This window comes from Hyperolius riggenbachi, chromosome 1 (assembly GCF_040937935.1).
Source record: "Hyperolius riggenbachi isolate aHypRig1 chromosome 1, aHypRig1.pri, whole genome shotgun sequence".
Lineage (NCBI taxonomy): Eukaryota > Metazoa > Chordata > Amphibia > Anura > Hyperoliidae > Hyperolius > Hyperolius riggenbachi.
Window position 1 is genome coordinate 592,059,455 of NC_090646.1, and position 23,190 is coordinate 592,082,644.

The window sequence follows — 23,190 nt, forward strand, 5'->3', positions numbered from 1 at the left end:
TCTCCTTACATAATCATATAAAATTCAGGCTTTCAACTAATTTTGCAGAGCTGTTTTATTGTTATTTTTTTTCACAAAACACTAAAGTCATCAACAATGACTTCATCCTATGTATGACTTAATTCTATATATTTTTCCAATAGCTAAATCACGCACATATTACTTCCTCCTCAGTTATTAGTTTCCTAGGTTTCATGTATAAACGAGATCCAGTTTACAATTCTTTTATGGAAAACCTTCAGCTGTGTCTTTTCCTGGCGACAGACCTGGGTTATTTTTAAAGTGATGACAACCAGCTCCTCAAAATACATTTGTTTTGTATTTGGAAGTAATCTAGGAAGAAAGAAAATCCCATCTGTGTGAATATTTTAAGATGAATTTGGATAGTAGATTTCTGTGGTTAGGATCATCTTCAGGGGGAGGACAGGTCACTATGAGTACAACGGTTGGAGGGCCCAGAATGTTACCTTACATGGGAGCTCAATACAGGCTCTACATTGTTCAGTGCCCACACAGTGGCGTATCTACAGGGGTACAGGTATGGCATGTGCCATCTTATTGGGGGCGCTACTCTATAGCAACCTTGTTGTTATCCATACAAATACTAATTTTTATCTGGGGGACATTCTGCAACTTGGCTACATCCTTTAGGGCAGGGCTTTTCAATGTTTTCACTCATTGTACCACTTTTATCATCTGAAAAATTTGAAGTACCACCAGTGTGCCAGCACAATAGATCAGACCAGATCAGGCTCGGCTGTTTCCAGAGGAGCCCGAGCGGAGAGCCGCTACCGCACAAACACTCACACCAACAAGGAGATCTTCGAGGGGTTCCAGCGATGGATCCCCTCTACTGAGGAGGAAGGGGGAAGCCTCTTTAGGATCAAGAGGCTTCCTCCTCCTGGGGCACTTTTTTCTTATAGGTACACTTTAAGAAAGGGGGGGGGGGGCATATGGTAGGGGAATAGCAGGAGGCATTGGTGGGGAGGCAGAGGAGCGAGTGAGGGGTAGCCAAACTTTGTGGAGGCAGGACGGGACCAGGACAAGCGGCAGGTGGGCAATTGAGTGGCAGACAAACTTGGAATGTACCACCTGGCCAACAGCAAAGTACCACTGGTGGTACGCGTACCACAGGTTGAAAAGCCCTGCTTCAGGGGAACAAGCTGCCTCACTGTTGATTGGGGGATATGCATAGGCTGATTTATTGCGATACACTATTCTTACAGACCATGCTTCACTTCAACTTCCACACAACCAAGTAAACCAAGTCTGCATGTTAAAGAGAATCTGTACTGTTAAAATCGCACAAAAGTACGTGCGTTAGTGCGTTAGGGGACATCTCCTATTCCCCTCTGTCACAATTTCGCAGCTCCCCGCCGCATTAAAAGTAGTCAAAAACAGTTTTAAAAAGTTTGTTTATAAACAAACAAAATGGCCACCAAAACAGGAAGTAGGTCGATGTACAGTATGTCCACACATGGAAAATACATCCATACACAAGCAGGCTGTATACAGCCTTCCTTTTGAATCTCAAGAGATCATTTGTGTGTTTACCTTCTGTCCGCCTGCAGCTCTCATCCACTGAATACTAGTGACAGGCTGTTTCTTCCTGCAGACAGCTCTGCCCCTGTCTGTAGTTCCTCAGTATGTCAGCCTGCTCCTTTCCCGTTCACAGAGGAGGATTTTTATCCAGCTCTCTTCTCTCACTGATAAGAGAGCAGAGATGCTGCTGGCTTATGTAAATAACACACACACTGGAGTGTGCATAGAGGGGCCTGGAGAGGGGTGTGCATAACAGATCAGCACGGAAGAGTTGGCAGCCTTCCAGACACTAGAGTGACAAGTTCGACAGGGGAAAGATACATTGATTTATTACAGAGAGGGTGATAGTGGAAAGTGCTGCAGTAAGCAAGAGCACATTAGAATAGGTTTAGGAACTTGTAGGATGGTAGAAAAAAGGATGACATTTTTGTTACAGAGTGTCTTTAAGATATTTGGAGGATGTTTGCTATGGGCGCAGGTTTCCCTAGATACCTCTCTGTGCCCACAAAATACTTACAGGGTTTCATGGTTGCCAGGAACGTAACAATAGGGGCAGCAGCCCCTGCACCCGTGGGGGAGCCCGGCCCCCCACCTCTGGCCTGCTCAGGGCCATTTTGGGGGGCTGGAGGGGTCAAAGCATGAGGGGAAAGCCATGGCCACACATTGGCACTTCGGGCTCTCCTTTCTGCACTCACCTCCAGCATCAATAAGTGACTGTGCAGGCAGCGGGCAGGAACACATACCTTCCTGCCTTCCACCACGGATGTTCCTTGCTCTAGTGTCTGACGCTACTTCATGTATAAGCAGGAAGTAGCGTCAGACACTAGAGCAAGGAACATCCGCGGTGGAACGCAGGAAGGTATGTTTTCTGCATACTACCTAATCAGCCTATGCTAAGCATCACTGAGATGGCAGGGCTACACCCAAAATACAGCAATCTAGGAAGTGAGTTTGATGCTGAAAGCAGGAAAATTACAGCAAAGAAAGGTGTCCCGAATCATTTACTGCATTCTACTATATGTTGTTACAGTGCCTCTTTAATGCAAACCTGAACTGAAAATAAACTGATGTGATAAAGAATTGGATCTATAGTATTTTATTTCCTTGACTTCATTTTGAGTTACCGGCATGTGTTTTCCGACCCAAGTCTGCATGAAGAGAAAGTATCATTTACATATGTGAATTCCTAACCCTTGGGCCACGTTTACAGTGGTGCATTGTGGTGCGGTGTAATCACTGCACTGTAACGTGGCTTACTGCACTGCAATGCACCACTTATGTGACATTCACAGTGCGGCAGGTGCGTTGAGGTATAACGGGTTGCGGTATGATAACGCACTACAAGCAGTGCTACCGATGAATGTGCCATTCACAGTCGAAGTGAAGCATACTTTTCACTGACTGTATGCTTCACTACCGGTATATCTGCCGCATGCGAGCATAACATGCACCGCCGCTGTCCCAATCTGCTACGTTCCTGCAGTCACAGGACATGCAACTCAATGGCCTTCAACAGCTAACAACGCTTCTGATTAGCTGTCCTATTGGCTGCAAAGTGACTGATTGGCCATCATAGCAAATCAGTGTCTTAGCTGTCAATAAGACATACAATCAGATGATTGATTTCCCCTGAAAGCCTACCCCTAGAGTTGTATAGGCCTTAGAAAGTAACAAAAGGGTCATCACCTGATGATATTCAAGAAGAACTGGATTTTAAAATGGATACAGAAAACACCACTAATTGAAAGCAAATGTTTTTTTTTTTTTTTTATTGGAAATCCACTGGTTGGTTTAGCTGGCAAAGAATATGGGCAGAAAGGAGTCTTGCTCTACTGCTGCAATAAATGATTTTGTATCTGTAATATCTGAAGATAAGCCCTGCTTATGCTTTATAACGCTATCTTATCTTTATCAAAGCACAAACATAGAACATTTATATTGCGCTTTTTTCTTGGCAGACTCAAAGCGCCAGAGCTGCAGCCACTAGGACGCACTCTATAGGCAGTAGCAGTGTTAGGGAGACTTGCCCAAAGTCTCCTACTGAATAGGTGCTGGCTTACTGAACAGACAGAGCCAAGATTCAAACCCAGCAGGTCTCCTGTGTCAGAGGCAGAGCCCTTACCCATTACATTATCAAGCCATAAATCACTACAGCAAAAGCACTACAGCAAAAGAACTACAGCAAAACCACTGTAAAAAAAAAAAAAAAACTGGTGCAAAGGCTGATCTGTGGGTCCCAATGACAGTCCTGCTACCTCCATGCTCTTCTTATCTCTGTGCTGAGCTCCTGCTGAATTCTGGGTAGGACACCTTTCCGATTTTTCTTTCCAATCGTAGAATCAGGGAAAGGGAGTGCTTTGGCACATGTGCACCACCTGCTGGCCTTTATTAAAATTGCAGCCTCTGTCCCTCCTAGTTCAGTTCCATGGATTGCCAAAAGATCAAACCTGTCAATACTTCAAGAAATAAGCCCAGAGTGTTCACTAGAAGCAGGGCTGATACTACTATTATAACTCAAATACTTTGGCTACAGCTGGACCATATGCGATTAACGTTTTCTCCTAGGTGATATTTTCACAACTTAAAATGCCTTTTAAGCCACCAACAAGAAATTAAATCATCAAAATAATTTTTATAGTACTTTTTCACCTACCTTTTGGTACTCTTTGAACTGCAAAGTGCTGAAAAATTATTTTAAATCAATATGAAATCTCAGGAGAAAAGGTGAATTGCATAAAGTGAATCAATTCACTTTTTTCTCCTAGGTTTTCCCTACTAGATAACTTTTCATCATCTGTTTAAAATACTTTTTCAGCACTCTGCAGTTCAAACATTTACCAAAAAGTAGGTGAAAAATTACTGTCAGAATTATTCTGAGTATTTTCTTGCTTGCTGGTAGCTTCCAAGGTATTAATAAGGTGTGTAAATATCACCTAGGAGAAAACTTATGCTGGGAATACACGTTAAGTTTTTACTTTAGATAGATGGGTTCGATAGATAAATTCCAACCTGTTGGATCTGGTCGATTCTACTTTCGTTTCGATTCTCCTCATTCAAGTGAATGTAATTGATAAGAAAAGATAAGGAATCGAGAGGAGAATCGAGCAGTGAATCGAGAGTAGAATCGAACGAAAGCGAAAACGACGGCAAAAACGAACGCAAAAACGCATCGTGTATTCCCAGCATTAGGAGAAAAAAGGGAATTGAATTAGGGCCAAAATAAGAAGGGCGGATTCTTTGAAGAAAAGAAAAACAGAAGAGGATGATAGAGGCTAAAGGCCCATACCCACAGCACAATTTTTCTGACCGTTTGTCCAACTACTAATCTATTTTTTTCAAACGACGAGGGTACAAGTGCGTGATTATGCAAATGATGCTTAGCGGAGCGCGGTGAAAACGACCGTCACGGCAGATCGGATCTTATGAAGAGTCGTGAAACTCAATATATACCGAAAAACTCAATATATAGACAGACTACCATTCAAATAGAAATAAGAATAAAAATTAAACTTTATAATTAGATTCTCCTCTTAAAGTGAACCAGAGACGAAGCACACGAATGTATTTTACCATATACAGTGGCTTGCAAAAGTATTCAACCCCCTTGGGGTTTTCTACATTTTGTCACATTACTGCCACAAACATGAATCAATTTTATTGGAATTCCACATGAAAGACCAATACAAAGTGGTGTATGTAACGATTGGTGTCAGCACACAGAGAGAATCTGATTATTGATGATCTGCAGAATCATCAATAATACAGATGTATACTTGATTATGGATGATCTGCGGAATCACCAGTAATACAAGTATGACTAACCTCTGGACACCTAATACAGTGTGTTTGGTGTAACTGTAGGCTATCTCCCGTGAGGCGGGAGACACAGGCAGCTCGGCCAGGAATCACCTGAGGGGCAGGTGGCCCTTGGCTGCGCAGGGACTATCTCCTAGAGAGAGGGAATAGAGAGATCCTGGCAACCAGTGATACTTGGTGATCAATATTAGACTGTACTGCAGCCAGGGGACTCCAGAGGAGTAGAGGCCACTGGCTGCTAGCAGGCCGGACTCTCTGAGGAGCAGGAGTCCTAATAGCTAACTGACACTTGGTGGAAAAGTGTCACCGCTAGTACAGATAGACTGAGCACTCAAGGGATGAGTGGCAGCCTGGAGGGTCGGGCAGGCAAGGTCGGCAACACACGAGCAGATAAGGTACAGAGACAGAAGGCTGATTCGGTAACCGGGTACAGGCAGGGTTTGGCAACAGGTAGGCAGATATGCAGAGGTACCGAATCAGAAAGCAAGAGCGAGGTCGACGGAGCAAATAGTCATAACATTTATAAAGCACAGTCCTAGTCTGAGGTGTGAGGTCCGTGGTCTCGACACCCAGGAACTAGTCTAAAGTATAACACAGCAATGACACAGTGATCCTAAGCTTGGGTGTGAGGTCCTCGGTCACAACACCCCGGAACTGGTCTAAAGTATAACACAACAATAACACAGTGATCCAAAGCTTGGGTGTGAGGTCCTTGGTCACAACACCCCGGAACTGGTCTAGAGTATAACACCGCAATGACACAGTGATCCTAAGCTTGGGTGTTAGGTCCTTGGTCACAACACCCCGGAACTGGTCTAAGTATAACACAGCAATGACACAGTGATCCTAAGCTTGGGTGTGAGGTCCTTGGTCACAACACCCCGGAACTGGTCTAAAGTATAACACAACAGTAATCTGGCTAAGTGTGAATGCCCAGGTCCACCTGGTTCTAACACACTGTGGGATCTGACTGAGGTCTGAGTGCTCACACGTAAGTATTCGCAACGGCAGCCAACCAGAGACTGACGAGCAAGATCTATATATACTGCAGTGCTCCTCCGCGCCGCCCTGCGCCACTTAGCCAATCAGTAACCACGCTGGGATCAGCTGATCGACCTGATCAGCTGATCCTTCTCCTCCTGGCATAAAGGGCTTGCCTTCTAGCGCGTGCGCGCGCGTAGCTCTCCATCTGTGTGCACTAAAAGGCCCAGGCAAACCAGACGCATGCTGCTGTGCGGAAACCGCCGGTTTGAACGCGGAGACAGCCGCCCCGCTGCCAGACCGTGCGGCGGCATCTCCGCAATCCATTACAGTGTACACGTGAGAAGTGGAATAAATATCATACATGATTCCAAACATTTTTTACAAATCAATAACTGCAAAGTGGGGCGTGCGTAATTATTCAGCCCCCTGAGTCAATACTTTGTAGAACCACCTTTTGCTGCAATTACAGCTGCCAGGCTTTTAGGGAATATGTCTACCAGCTTTGCACATCTAGAGACTGAAATCCTTGCCCATTCTTCTTTGCAAAACAGCTCCAGCTCAGTCAGATTAGATGGACAGCGTTTGTGAACAGCAGTTTTCAGATCTTGCCACAGATTCTCGATTGGATTTAGATCTGGACTTTGACTGGGCCATTCTAACACATGGATATGTTTTGTTTTAAACCATTGCATTATTGCCCTGGCTTTATGTTTAGGGTCCTTGTCCTGCTGGAAGATGAACCTCCTCTCCAGTCTCAAGTCTTTTGCAGACTCCAAGAGGTTTTCTTCCAAGATTGCCCTGTATTCGGCTCCATCCATCATACCATCAACTCTGACCAGCTTCCCTGTCCCTGCTGAAGAGAAGTACCCCAAGAGCATGATGCTGCCACCACCATATTTGACAGTGGGGATGGTGTGTTCAGAGTGATGTGCAGTGTTAGTTTTCCGCCACACATAGCATTTTGCATTTTGGCCAAAAAGTTCCATTTTGGTCTCATCTGACTAGAGCACCTTCTTCCACATGTTTGCTGTGTCCCCCACATGGCTTGTGGCAAACTGCAAACGGGACTTCTTATGCTTTTCTGTTAACAATGGCTTTCTCCTTGCCACTCTTCCATAAAGGCCAACTTTGTGCAGTACACGACTAATAGTTGTCCTATGGACAGATTCCCCCACCTGAGCTGTAGATCTCTGTATCTCATCCAGAGTCACCATGGGCTTCTTGACTGCAATTCTGATCAGCGCTCTCCTTGTTCGGACTGTGAGTTTAGGTGAACGGCCTTGTCTTGGTAGGTCTACAGTTGAGCCATACTAGTTCCATTTCTGAATGATCGCTTGAACAGTGCTCCGTGGGATGTTCAAGGCTTTGGAAATGTTTTTGTAGCCTAAGCCTTCTTTAAATTTCTCAATAACTTTATCCCTGACCTGTCTCGTGTGTTCTTTGGACTTCATGGTGTTGTTGCTCCCAATATTCTCTTAGACAACCTCTGAGGCTGTCACAGAGCAGCTGTATTTGTACTGACATTAGATTACACACAGGTGCACTCTATTTAGTCATTATCACTCATCAGGCAATGTCTATGGGCAACTGACTGCGCTCAGACCAAAGGGGGCTGAATAATTATGCACACCCCACTTTGCAGTTATTTATTTTTTAAAAATGTTTGGAATCATGTATGATTTTCGTTTCACTTCTCACATGTACACTACTTTGTATTGGTCTTTCACGTGGAATTCCAATAGAATGGATTCATGTTTGTGGCAGTAATGTGATAAAATCTGGAAAACTTCAAGGGGGCCGAATACTTCTGCAAGCCACTGTATATCAGTGGGAACATTACAGAAAACACCTACTCTGCTCTCTGTTTCATTCTTCACTGTTCAGCTTGAGCCAGAAGGGGGCAGGCTTGGGCTTGAAAAGACATCAGAAAAGACAGACTCAGCTATAATGATATCTGAGCAAAGCCAGCCTGAATGCTCAATCGGGGATTTTATCAGGGCTGATAAGAAGCAAGCTGAGCATGAAGAATGAAACAGAGAGCAGGGAAGGTGTTTTATGTAATGTTACCACTGATATATATGGTAAAATACATGAGGGTGTTTCTAATATGGTTCACTTTAAATTGCTGTCCAAAGAAAGGACTAAGGAAGTGGGGTGGGAAGGGAGGAAGTGGGTAAGGGTAACCACAAATAAGTAAATATGGAACACCAACATAAAGGAAGGGGAAACATACAAAATGTCAAAGATAGTTCAGGCACATGATACAGCAGATGGAGCAAGAAGATGAAGGTAAAATCAAAGTCTGCACATGCATGGTGCTAATAGCATAGCTCCCAACTGTCCCTCTTTTGGAGGGACAGTCCCTCTTTGGGGAACCCTGTCCCTCTTTTTCCATCATTTGTCCCTCTTTCACAGCTAAGAGCTTTGGGCCCCAGTGCAAGTTTACAATGGGGCCCCCCAAGCACTCTATACATAAAAATTGATATGGCGCACCAAAACCTGCCAATGGCAACTACAGTGTCAGAGGTGCAAGAAGGGAATGGGGAGTAGTCGGTTAATGATTACCACTATTCAAAGTATTTATAGAAGTGGTTATCACCAGCGCAGGACCAATAGAGAGCTAATACTGCATTTGAGGGAGGGCTCTATGGAGCCCCTCTGGCCCAAGGGCCCCGGTGCGGTCACAACCTCTGAACCCCCGATTGCTATGCCCCTGTGTATAAATATATGTATTTTTTTTATACAGAAAAGGGTGTTTAACTGACTTTAAACTTTATTCCTTTCCTTTAAATTTATATATTTCTTATTTTCGAATAAAAGCAAGGAGTTTTGAATCAGGATACCATTTATTGGCTAACTTAGAGACGGATAAACAGTGCGCTTTCAGCTTATAAAAAGCCTTCGTCGGACTGGTTCCTGACAAACACAGCTTATATACACTGACATACAGAGGAGAAACATTCTTTAGTAAACATAAATGTAATTAGATGCCTCAACTGTTAAGCTACATACACACGGGGGACAATTGTCTCCCGTTGCATGCATGCACGCGAACAGAGAGCGACAGCTCCCTGCCGGCGACAGCTGTCCACACGTCTCGCCAGAAAGGCAGAGACGCGCATCATACACACGGGCGACCTGTCACCGCAACACGTGCCACGTGGTTGCGGCGGCAGCCGTATCCCGTGTGTATGAGCCATTACTGAGGAGGCTTTCCAGGCATCCTGGCTACATTTAAATATGAAATCTTTATGGTATGTGTGAGTAGGGGTGTGTTGGAGATGTGATCAGGGGTGTGGCTTAAGTGTCCCTATCATCTCAAAAATTTGGGAGGTATGTTAGTAGGCAGTGGAAGTTTATTATAGTCCATACACATGCTGCCACCAGTAGGAGAAACAAGGCCAAACAGGTGCTAACTAGGCACCGCTATAAGAGTAATGCTATAGTGTGCTGGGCGCATAAGTGTAACTCGGGATTCAGGCCATTGCTGGACCCCAAACTATTTTTTCATCTGAGATGCTACAATTCGGAGGGGTGATAGTAGTTAATGCCACTGGAAATTTGAGCGGCAGCAGGGTATCATCATTAGGCTCACCCTGGCCCAGCTCACCGGTGCAACTATATGAACGCAAACAAGGTGCTCCATAATTCTTGACAGGTTGTGAGAGTGTGAGAGTAAGGGCAAGAGCAAATGGACAATTAGGGTCCATGGCTATTTAGCCAGGTGGTGACGTCACATGTCCCTGAAGCTGAACCCTTGAAAAGGAGTATGGAAGGTTTGATGGGTAAAGGACATACAATAAGGTTCATCAAAGAGGGTTAAATGTAAAAACAAATCCTTTAATATGGTTTTAAGACCTATTTCTACCTACAGCCAAATTGACACCTTTGGAAGGCAGTAGTGTTGCTGTGCCATAAGGAATAAGCCATTTCCACTGATTCACCTGTGTTCTGCATGCTTGCAGTGTCTTCTTGACTTAAAACCTGCTCAAGCTTCATACCTAGTTTATGTCATGAAAATCCTGACATTATAGCTTGTCTGTAACTCCATCCCCGAAGGTTCTCTTTCTTTGAGTGGCTTGCTTCAGCACCATCCTCTGACCGCTGATTGGCTGCATCTGATGCAGGCTTTGTAAGCCTTACCATGTTAGAAACCTACTTATTAAAGTGCTTTTTAGGAACTTCAACTTAGGTTGTTTCTTGGTGAAACATATTATGATTTAAAGGGGTTCTGTGGAGTCCTGAAATAAACAAAAACAGACACTTACCTGGAGCTTCTATCATCCCCTGTAGCTGTCCTCCTCTGATCACTTGTTCTCCGCCGCCGGTCCCGGTCTAATTACGCATGTCACATGTCTGCGTGGCCGCACGCGTGCGCTCTCCCGCTTGAGTCTCCGGGAGCTTACTGTGCAGGCGCAGTACAAGAAAACTTCGTACTGCGCCTGCACAGTAAGCTCCCGGAGCTCGCATTATTCGTCTTGTTAGATGAATAATTAACTGGTGCCGGCGACGGGGAACGGGTGAGCGGAGGAGGAAGGCGTGGGACATAACTGCTACAGGGGACTGATAGAAGCCCCAGGTAAGTGTCTGTTTTCGTTTATTGCAGGACTCCACAGAACCCCTTTAAGAACATTAAAGGCCATGTAGATTATAAAAATGAGTATTAATTGTAGTGAAAGCCAAGGGCAAAACTAAAGGAGAGCAGCCGATGCGATTACAGGGGGGGGCCAAGAGCTGTTTTGGGGCCCCAACTACTAAAATTTCCTTTCTCTGATACAGGGGATTATACTTCAGATCAGGTGTTTTTGTGGCTATACTTGATATGGGTGTGAAGATCATGATGGCTAGACTTGTTTTATGACCCTTGTGAGATGGGCTCCAAGGCTGTGAAGAGCATCAAGTGGAGGCAAGGGAAGGGGTTGGAACATTGGGGGTGCCCCATAAAAGTTTCGCTGGGGGGCCCCATGAATTTTAGTTACCCCATTGGTTGAAGCCTCTTTCAATCATCCTAATACCCATCTGCTTCTGTAACAACTTTTTCAAATAAACTTGTTCTGCAAATCATCTGGAATGATTTTGAAACATATTCAGAACTGACCCGTATGTTTCCTATACCTTCTCCAGTCTTCATATCATCTCCACAAATTCCTGCATATCTTCCAGAATAAGAATTCATTTATTGTTACACCGAACGCGAGCTGAATTTACTTACGCTACCCGTGGAGCATCTGAGAAGTCTCCAGCATGGCGGCTACGGTCTGCTCTCAGCAGGCGGATGTGGAGAAGGCCGGACATCTCATTGTTAGCAGAACATCAGAGCTGAACATGGCATGTTAGTGACTCTCAATACTTTCCATCCTGGGGAGAGTCACAATACAACAGCAGCTCAGCAGGGAACAATGTATCCAGACAATTATCAGAGCGCAGCATCAAGCTGTTATTAGGAAATGTTTGGTCTGTTGAATATTACTAAAATGAGAGCCAAGTCATGCGTGGATGAAATCTACACAGAAACTTGCTGTGAATTATCAGGTATCTGTAATTTGTACCAACGACACAGTCTAATGTCTCTCTATCATTGTCTAGATTGATTGCAGTTACTAAGAAGGCATCTAATGAGGATGTGAAACCCTTTTCAGCAATGATGCCTAAAGCCTGTATATTACTTGTTTTAATTTTATCCCTGTCTCACCACAGTGCCCTCTGGAGGATGGCTTTCTCACCACAGTGCCCACTGGAGGATGGCTGTTATATCTTCGGCCGCTGTTGATTCTTCCACCGCAGGAAGAGATGTTGCCCAGTAGTGGGGTCTAAGCGTCCACGGGTCTTCACCGACAAACCCCGAAGGGAAGGCTGGACTTAGCTGCCTAGTGTGCACCAGGTCACTACTGGGATAATCTCAGCTGGTGGTTGAAAGAACAACGACACCTCAGTGTAGAGTATCCAATAAGCGTAATCCGGGTCCGGGCAAAGGTCAGGGCAGGCAGCAGGCAGACGTAGTCGAGAGGCAGGCATGAGGTCGAGGCAGGCAGCAGGCAGGCGTTTAGTCGGAATACAGGCGTAAGGTCGAGGCAGGCGGCAGGCAGACGTAATCCAGTTGCAGGCAGGGTCAAGGCAGGCGGCAGACAGACGTGGTCAAGTATCAGGCAAAGGGTCAAACCAGGGGCAGAAGATCAAGAGTAGTCAGGCAATCCAGGTCACAACGGCAGATCAAACAAGTAAAAGGCTGGCCGGAGCTCAAGGGCTAGACAGGCGAACCACACACTAGCTGCCAGAACGAACAGCACCGACTGCTGGGAGAGCAGGCCTTTTATAGGGGCAGGGCTGCACTTTGGCGCGTAATCCTGGCCGCTGCGCATGCGTACGAACGTCCGCCAAAACCCCGCGCATGCGTACGCGAGGTCTGACGCCATTCCGTACAAACGTACGCACGCCCCTGGCAGCCGTCGCTAAACCGCGGCCGGCAACGCGCGCGCGCACAGAGACCAGAGGACGCCAGTGCAACGCGGAAGTAACACGCGGAGGACGCCGAGGACGGAGCAGAGCCACGTGAGTATGACAATGGCTTTCTCACCACAGTGCCCACTGGAGAATGGCTTTCTCACCACAGTGCCCTCTAGAGGTTGACTGTCTCACCACAGTGCCCTCTGGAGGATGGCTTTCTCACTACAGTGCCCTCTGGAGGATGGCTTTCTCACCACAGTGCCCACTGGAGAATGGCTTTCTCACCACAGTGCATTCTGGAGGATGGCTTTCTCACCACAGTGCCCACTGGAGAATGGCTTTCTCACCACAGTGCCCTCTAGAGGATTACTGTCTCACCACACTGCGCTCTGGAGGATGGCTTACTCACTACAATGCCCTCTAGAGGATTACTGTCTCACCACAGTGCCCACAGGAGGATGGCTTTTTCACCACACTGCCCACTGGAGGATGGCTTTCTCACCACACTGCCCACTGGAGGATGACTGTCTCACCACACTGCCCACTGGAGGATGACTGTCTCACCACACTGGTCTCTGGAGGATGGTTTTCTCACCACAATGCCCTCAAGATGATGGCTTTCTCACCACACTCCCCTCTGGAGGATGGCTTTCTCACCACAGTGCCCTCTAGAGGATTACTGTCTCACCACACTGCGCTCTGGAGGATGGCTTTCTCACTACAGTGCCCTCTAGAGGATTACTGTCTCACCACAGTGCCCACAGGAGGATGGCTTTCTCACCACACTCCCCTCTGGAGGATGGCTTTCTCACCACACTGCCCACTGGAGGATGACTGTCTCACCACTCTGCCCTCTGGAGGATGACTGTCTCACCACAGTACCCACTGGAGGATGGCTTTCTCACCACAGTGCCCTCTGGACTATGACTTCCTTACCACAATGCCCACTGTAGGATGACTGTCTCACTACACTGCCTTGGCTTCTCACAGTCACTTCTGGGAGGGAGCTTGGCCCACACCTCAAGCACCCAAGCAATCAGAAGCCACCTTCCCTGTCTGCCTACATGATGGTACACTACTTATCATTGGAGCTGGGCTGGTTTCTAATCAATTACACGTAAAGTAGTTAAAGCAACATCACATGAAGCCACACCCCTGCCCACCCAACGGACTCTAAAAAACTATATCCAAGTCAGGTAGGTGGATGAGAGCATACCTTTGAGGAACATAATCACAACCCCTTTCCACCTTCAGACCAGTTTGTTCTATGGAACAAGGCACTGGCAGACAGAGCCAATATTAGGCCCCCGTGCAGAGTAAATATAAGTGTAGATAGTCTGTTACATGCAACATGCACATACCTGTGTGCTTCACACTACCTGAATACAGTATATCTGTAAAGCTTATGTGCCTCCTCCCTCCAGCTCAAGAGAGCATGTCTATAGGTGTACAACAATTATCCAATTTTACCTTCCAATCAGAATGGAACGATCGGAAACCATCAACCGGGCCCCTAACTGGAATAAAAATCATAACTAATCCAATCATTTCAAATAGAATGGATTTGAAAAACTGATTGAAAATCCAAAAATAGGTGTCAGGTAGGAAGTTCGGGGGAGGGGGGGGGGGTGGGCTTGGGGTAGGTATCAGGTAGGGTGTTTGTGGGGGTGGGGAGTTATAGGGTTAGGTGCCAGGTAGGAAGTTTGGGGGGGGGATGGGGTAGGCATCAGGTAGGGTGTTGGTGAGGGAGGGGAGTTGTAGGGTTAGGTGTCAGGTAGGAAGTTTGGGTGGGTGGTTTAGGGTTAGGTGTGTTGAATTTGTGCGGGGTGGGGGGTACTAAGCACCCATATTTCCATGCGCCTTTTTTCCCATAGACGCTTCTGGAAGCCTGTATGCATCGTCTTAGACTTACTGGTAACTTTCAAGATATTTAAAAATGAGGATGTTATATGTGGCTTTGCTAACGTGGAACATGTGTCCCCTGGCACGCGCTATACGTTACATGCAGGTGCAGGATACTGAATGTTCAGGCCTGCTGTGCCAAAAGTTTGAGGAATAATGAAAGGAATAAATCAGATGGCTGAACAGGTGCAATTGTGTGTTTTCATATAAGGCAGCTAAGATAAATAATATATACATATATATTCAGAGGCCAAAGAAAGACACAGCAGGTGGTGAGACAATCAGCTGATCAAAGTACAAAATATAAATAATATAAAGAAGTGAAAGTTTGTGGAAAATATTCTTCCATAATATACACATAAACCATGATAAGCATGCATTTATCAAAACATTTTCTCCACAGTCCCAAACAGCACGTATCAGAATTAGTTACATTCACTTCTAAATGAAAACATTATATATGTATGTATATATATATATATATATATATATATATATATATAAAATATATATATATATATATATATATATATATATATATATATATATATATATATATAATATATATATATAAAATATATATATAATATATATATATATATATATATATATATATATATATATATATATATATATATATATATATATACATACATACATGCACACAAACACACACAGGCTTAAAGGAGAACCCCAGACAGTGTCATTGGACACAGGTATAACATTTATAATGCATGAGGAAGTGCCCATAAGTATAGTTACCGTAGCTGTTTGCTCCTCAGTGTGCATCTAAAAACTAAACTGATTTAGGTACAGAGGCCACTGCAGGCTGGCGCTCCTGGAATCCAGCAAATATGACTTCATCTCCTGTCTACCCAAAATAAGTAAACAAGGGGGCAGAGCTTCTGATGGCAGGGGGTGTGGCATTAGGGCACGAGGGCCAAGGCAAGAGAGTCACCAGCCTTGGGTGGACAAGACAAATAACATTTATATTGTCCCTTTCTCCTGGTGGACTCAAAGCGCCAGAGCTACAGCCACTAGGGTGCGCTCTGTGGGCAGTGTTAGAGAGTCTTGCCCAAGGTCTCCTACTGAATAGGTGCTGGTTTACTGAACAGGAAGAGGTCCCCTGTGTTGGAGGCAGAGCCCAGCCAAGGTAGAGCAAAGATTAGAGGGCCATATTTGAATCAGTGGTGCCAGCGCTGGGAACAGTTGCCCAGCAGACACTTGCCACCCCACACAGCCAAACCATGCTCTTCCCCTTCTTCTGTATGTATGCTGATCAGTGGCTGAAGCTAGCAGGCAGCATTTGTGCTGGGTGGCACTGGCTGTCTGTGGCTGAGATACTGGAAGCCCTAATCCCAAACACTAGAAGCACTACCTCATGTCTACTGCTTTAGGTTGATGGGAAATGATGTCACTATTGTTCACAGGGATGTATGAATTAGAGGAGTAGTGGGCTTCAATGGTAAGAACTATGTGTCCAATCATTCTAGACTGGGTAGGAATTTAAAATTTGAATGCAATTTGGAGGTCAAACAGTTAGCTAGCTGTACTTACCTGCAATAGTGCAGATATCCCTTAGCTCACAACTGGGAATGACAGTGCTTCTTTTTGAAACAAATTCCCGTCTTTCTTGTCTTCTTTCTTCTTATAATGTCCATCTCTCTGGCCTGATGTACAGATCTGTAAAAATAAATGTATTAAACCTACTAAAAAGTGTTTGCATTATACTAAAGTTTATGTCAAGCATTTATTTATTTAAGTATTTATATAGCGCCAACATATTATGCAGCGCTGTACAGAGTATATATTGTCTTGTCACTAACTGTCCCTCAGAGGGGCTCACAATCTAGTCCCTACCATAGTCATATGTCTATGCATGTATCGTGTAGTGCATGTATCATAGTCTAAGGCCAATTTATGGGGAAGCCAATGAACTTATCTGTATGTTTTTGGAATGTGGGAGGAAACTGGAGTGCCCGGAGGAAACCCACGCAGACACGGGGAGAACATACAAACTCCATGCAGATGTTGACCTTGCTGGTATTCGAACCGGGAACCCAGGCAAGAGCGCTAACCACTATGCCACCCATCTTAAATATTGCCTTGCTTATCATCAAGGGTGTAACTAGAAATCATTGGGCTCCCCTGCAAAACTTTGGCTGTCGTTGCTGGAGGGGGAGTGCTGATGATAGCCCGAGGTGAGGGACGGGGTAGTCGCGCCCGCCTCCCCGCTGCTGTTTGTGCCTGATGCTCCCCCTTGCTGCACTGGGCCCCCTCCTGCCCCTAAACATGGCCCTGGAAGGCCCCATAGCCAGGGCTCCCCTCAGGCTTCTCCCTCAAGGACCCCCCTGCGGATGCATCCCTTGCAGGGGCTATTGTTATGCCTCTGCTTATCATCAAATCTAACTATACATTACAGGGTATAAATTAAAGGGAATTAAGAACCATGGCGATCTGTAAAATTAAAATGTGCTTTGGCTCCTGAGTTATTTATGGCAAGGCTCGAGGTGTAATGAAGGTGTGACTGGAGGCATGATAAAGGTGTGATGGAGGTGTGATGAAAGGCATGACTGAAGGTGTGATAAAGGTACAGCTGGAGGTGTGGCTGGAGGTGTGATGAAGGTACAGCTGGAGGTGTGATGAAAGGTGTGATGAAAGGCGTGATGAAGGTGTGACTGGAGGTGTGAAGAAAGGCATAACTGGAGGTGTGATGATGGTGTGATGGAGGCATGATTGGTGGTGTGATGAAGGCAAGACTGGAGGAGTGATGAAGGTGTGACTGGAGGGGTGATGGAAGTCTAACTGGAGGTATGAAGAAAGGCATGACTGAAGGTGTGATGGTGTGATGGAGGCATGATATGATTGGAGGTGTGATGAAGGAATGACTGGAGGTGTGATGGAGGTGTGGTTAGAGGTTTGGCGGTGGCATCTTTTGTTTAGCTATGTTTCTGCTACAATCGTCCCTCTTTCTCATCTCAGAAGGTTTAGAGATATGCTAGTAGATATGGTAGTAAACTGAGAAGACTGTCATAAAAGAAAAAGACTTCTGGGAGAAAACTGGTTAACAGGATCTAAGGATTTTACAGGCTATAACTTGACTCTCCCACAGAAATTTCCAAAAAAACAAGGGAAGTCCTTTCTCTTCCAGAAATATGTGTTCAGCCCGTTGGGCTCTCTTTGCAAGAAGAAACGGAAACCATTAACCACAAAAAGTCTCAAAATGCCTGCTCCGCTCCTACCCAATTTCAAAGGAGTGGGAGGTGCTAAGTATGCATAGATGATCGTTTACTGACAGGATGGCTATTACGCTATTAACAGAGAGACTAACAGCCAGCATATGTACATTACACTTCATTCGGCCTGTGTGTCCCATACACAATGCTACTGAAGTAGTCTCTACTACTCCCACACATCCAGCTGCCATATGATGGATGCCAAAATGTGAAGATACACGATTATACTTCTGCCATCTGGCTCTACTGTGTGAGGAATAATCCACTGTGCTGGGAGAACCAAACCATTAGGGTGGATGGGTCAGAGATTGTATCCGGGGGAGAGACACATCTTGATTGTTTCATGGGGGATCGTGTTTAGGCTGCTGGCAGACTTTTGGCAGTGGGCCAGGGTTTGCCTCTGGATAGTTGCGTCTTACAAAATACATATTTTTTCAGACGCTGGAACTTCCTCCAGCCATACTGTAAGCTGTATAATATTGGCAGGCAAGCGTGAATCTTTGTATAAATAGCCATTGTTAGGAAGCAGCAATTCCACAGTATAGAATCGTCCAATGCAGCTAGCACAGCTCAAGAGCTATATATATATATATATATATATATATATATATATATATATATATATATATATATATATATATATATATATATACTCTTCAAGAACAGATACCTTTGAAATTATTTTACAAGATATCTGAAGCGGCATGCGATATGAGATAAACATGGGTACAGATAGTATTGGTCCTATTTAAGGGTCTAAAACTCAGCATTTCTTCTTTAGTCTAAAAGATTATTTACAGCTTTAAACCTACTATCACATAAAAATTGTAGCAGAACAGCATTTAAACAGTTAAACACAGCACTTTGTTCTGTGTGACGAGCTCCTTCAGCTTATGATCCGCATACGAAGAGGTGATAACATTATCTTTTGTTTACATACCTCTTTTGTTACAATTAACAATAGCCAGCCACTTGGTGAAACGGAACTGTACTGAGCTGACAAGCAAGACAGATTAGAAATGTATCACTAGATAGCTGCTGTATTTATATATTAAAATCTATGAGTAAAATGCAATGGCAGCTGTTAAAGCAGATAAACTGTACTTTGGGACCTTGTAATTTGTAAACAGGCAATATTCCTTGTGCCCAAAAGCTAATATAGTAACTGTATGGGTAATAAAAAGTAGGAAAACACATTTTTATTGAATGTTATGTCAGAGTTTTATTCTACTTTAAAGAGGAACTTTAACAAAGGATTGAACTTCATTTCAATCAGTAGCTGATGCCCCTTTCCAATGAAAAATCTTTACATTTTCTAGAATAGATCATTCGGGGGGAGGGGGGCGCCGGGGGTGTGTGTCTGTATGGCTGATATAGTAGTGAAACCCCTCCCACAGTGTGATGTTATGACTCTGGTCCTGACAGTTTGCTGTCTGTGAACCTCATTGCATTGTGGGAAATAACGTCTCTTTCCAACTGCCAAGCTAGTAATATCTCCCTCTAGAATTCTCAGCAATGAACATTCTGTACACATCACCTGGCAGAACTAAAGATGCCACCACCAGCTCCTGCCATGTGCGGTTCCTGTGTTTGAATATTGGATGAGTGGTCATACCTGGCTTCATTTTGTCCAGATGTTTTTTAAGAACAAGTGTTAACTATACAGATTTATCTTTACATGTGGAGGCCTGATGAAGGGTCTGTCCCGAAACAAGTCGACGTTGTCGCCTCAGCATTTACAATTGCACTAATCTTGATGTTAATCACTGCTGTATGTTTGCCATTCTTTCCTAAGTGTTGTCTTCAATAAAGTTTTATTGTATTTTTATATATACATTTTCAAGTTTCTTCAATGTTTCTTGATATACATATCCTTGTATTGGAATGAAGTTTGTATGGGTGTTGTGGCACACCTCAGAGGATATTGTTCTTTTCGATTCCCTCTATACAGAATATGCGAACTTCAGCCGTTGTCACACACTAAGGCAGAAGCAGGCTGCATATTTCACACATTTGTGTGAGAGATAAAGAGAGTGAGAGGGAGGGAGAAAATGGCTCTTGGCAGTAAGGGTAAAATGGCCTGTGAGATGAAGTGGTTAAAAGACGGAGAACTTTCTTTCACTTATAACTGCAGATTATAGGAATAGTATATCATCATAAACTCTGCTGCATCAACCTCTACTCTCAAGTCTTTTTCATTACCTTCACTGGCTGCCAGTCACTCAAAGGATACAATTCAAGATCCTCTCACCTACAAAGCCCTCTACAGTCTTATGGCCCATACTCACGGGCAACTTTTTGGGCCTGTCGCCAGCACACGTGAGCGTGTGGGCGACAGCTCCTCGCCAGGTCCCTCTGCGTACACACGCGGAAGAGGGACCAGCGGCGCGACGGAAGCTGTCGCCGACGTTCCTCCCCCCTCCACCGGAAGCTCCGTATTCCTCAATGGAGGTTGCTGTCGCTAGTCTGCGTACTCACGCGGACTAGCGACAGTTGCGGCAGAATTGCGGCGGCAACTGTCGCCTGGCGACATCAGCGACAAGCGACAGTTTGGGGTGCGCGCCCGTGCAACGGCGCATACTCACGGGCAACCTGTCGCCGCAACACGCGCGCGCCGCGGCAACAATTGTAGCCCGTGAGTATGGGCCATTACTTCACCTTACTGCACTTATTTCCATGATACATGCAACCTCCTCTGTGCTAATAATACTCTCCTTTCATCCTCTTCTTAGTGGCGTACCTACTACAAGGCTGCAGGTGCTCACAGCACCGGGTGTAGCCATGGCTAGGGGTGCCGCTGTGGTGCTCAGCCACTGTGTTCTTCCACCTGGGGCCTTTTTTCATAGTTTGGGCAACATTCAGGAAAATAGCAGCAGGCAGTGCAGGGGATTGTACTACTTCCTGCACTAGATGTAGCACCCCTTCCCCTTCCTGTACCGTGGACAATGTCTCCTCGCTCTCTTCACACAGCCTGCAATGAGTGAATGTGCAGAGCAGCAGGGCGAGTAGAGAGAATGATTGCTGAGCTGCAGCTGGCACATTAGCAGGGAGAGGTCCCAGGATGTGTTTAGTGCTTCAGAAGTTGCCACTCATCAGTAGCCATGTGCACTGGCTGCTGTAATACCAGAGTGCCCTAGACTATTGATTATTTATCCTGATCAGAGTGCCCTAGACTATTGATTATTTATCCTGATCAGAGTAATTAATCAATAATGCAGGGCAGTCTGCTGTTGCAGAAGCCAGTGATACAGGTGCTGACAGCTGACTTCTGTAGTGAGCAGAGAAGCAATCTCCAGGCAATTTCAATTAGCTTGATTGCATGAAATCTTATCTCTTTTCCCAGCTCCCCCTCCCACCCTGTTGTCTTCCCCATGACCCTTTCCTTTTAACAGCATGTCCCCGCCAAACAGCACTGGTGATGCCTGCAGTCCTGGAGATAGGTCTTCCTGCCATTTCTCTTTTCCCACCAGGCTCTCTGTCTTGTGCATCTACCTCTTTATCCCCCCTCCTCCTATGCACCACTCTCTTTTGTATGACCCCCTTTTCTGACTGTCCTCAGAGGACCTCACAATCTAATTGTACCATAGTCAGAGGAGCTCACAATCTAATTGTACCATAGTCACCATAGTCTTATGTCCTACTATATTATTATTGTGTATTTGTATAGCACTGACATCTTCTGCAGCACTTTATAGAGTACAGAGTTTCATAACGGTTAACTCCATCCACATCCTGATTACTCTCTTTCCCCATAAATCCTCTCTTTGCAGCAACACGCTTGGCGCCCCAACCCGTCAACCCTCCCATCAAAAAATTGATTGTTTGAAAGGGGGGGGGGGGTTGTCTGTAAATAATCAGCAATGGGTGTCAAATTCCCTAGGTACGCCACTGCCTCTTCTAATTGTCTCTTCTCATTCTCGCATACAGGATTTTTCTGTTTTCCTTCATCCCCCCCATTTTTCATGCAACTCTATGTACTATTGTACAGCGCTATAAAAGATGTTAGTGCTATATATCAATGATAATAATAATCCCTGTTTACAATACTCTCTTGGGTTTACAAAACATACAGTAGGTGTGTATTTACTAAACTTCATTAAAATTAATGTGCGCAAACAGTGCACCTTCATTTTACCGGACGTAACTGAAATGACATAAGGCACATTGTGCAATTTACATAACTTGCTGTGTACACATTGCTTGTAATGTGTGCTACCATCCGCTAAAATGTACATATGCTGTCTGTGCACGTAATGTACATTTTAGCGTAATTCAGTGACTATACCCCATAGTGAGGCAGGACAATGGCTGAGGCACTTTCACCATTCACTGCTACAGTTCCAGGTACATATCTCAACCAGGAGACTTTATGCATAGTTTACATAGTTACATAGTTATTTGGGTTGAAAAAAGACATACGTCCATCGAGTCCAACCAGAAAAAAAGTACAACACCAGCCTGCTCCCTCACATATCCCTGTTGATCCAGAGGAAGGCGAAAAACCCTTACAAGGCATGGTCCAATTAGCCTCAAAAGGGAAAAAAAATACCTTCCCGACTCCAGATGGCAATCAGATAAAATCCCTGGATCAACATCACTGGGCATTACCTAGTAATTGTAGCCATGGATGTCTTTCAATGCCAGGAAAGCATCTAAGCCCCCTTTAACCGCTTGCCGACAGCTCCATCCCAATTGGCGTGAATGCGGCGGCAGCTCCAGGACCACTCCACGACAATTGCCGTGAATGGCCTGGAACGGGGACTGCAGGGGAGCGTGCGCGTGAGCTGGGGCGTGCGCGTCCCTGCTCTGATGCCGGAGCTCCGCTCAGCCTTCAGCCTCCCAGCAGCGATCGTCGCTCGGAGACTGTAAGACGGCGTCTAATAACTAAGTACAGCGCTGCGATCTATGGCAGCGCTGTACTGGGGCTGTCCCCCTGGGAGCCAAACAAGTGATCGGCTGTCATAGGCTGCAGCCTATGACAGCCGATCACGCTGATTGGCTGGCGGGGGGAGGGAGGGTTACAAAATCGATGAAAAAAATAGGCATTTTTATTTAAAAGATATTTACAAGAATAAATAAACATTGGGGGAGCGATCAGACCCCGATCAGAAAAGGGGGGGGGGGATCACTTGTGTGCTGAGTTGTGCGGCCCTGCAACTTGGCCTTAAAGAGAACCCGAGGTGGGTTTTACAAATCCTAATTGCACACAGAGGCTGGGTCTGCATATAATGCCCAGCCTCTGTTACTATATTGTTCTCCCCCAGAC

The 23,190-nt window shown here is 45.3% G+C and overlaps 1 protein-coding gene across 1 annotated transcript in view; it reads right to left on the reverse strand.

Annotated features, from left to right (window-relative positions):
• LHFPL2 (LHFPL tetraspan subfamily member 2) overlaps nt 1-23,190 on the reverse strand; it is a 436,769-nt gene that overhangs the window by 402,089 nt on the left and 11,490 nt on the right. The window contains exon 2 of the mRNA XM_068249204.1: nt 16,246-16,371. The gene's annotated coding sequence lies outside the window, so the exon portion shown is untranslated. The remainder of the gene's footprint in view (nt 1-16,245; nt 16,372-23,190) is intronic.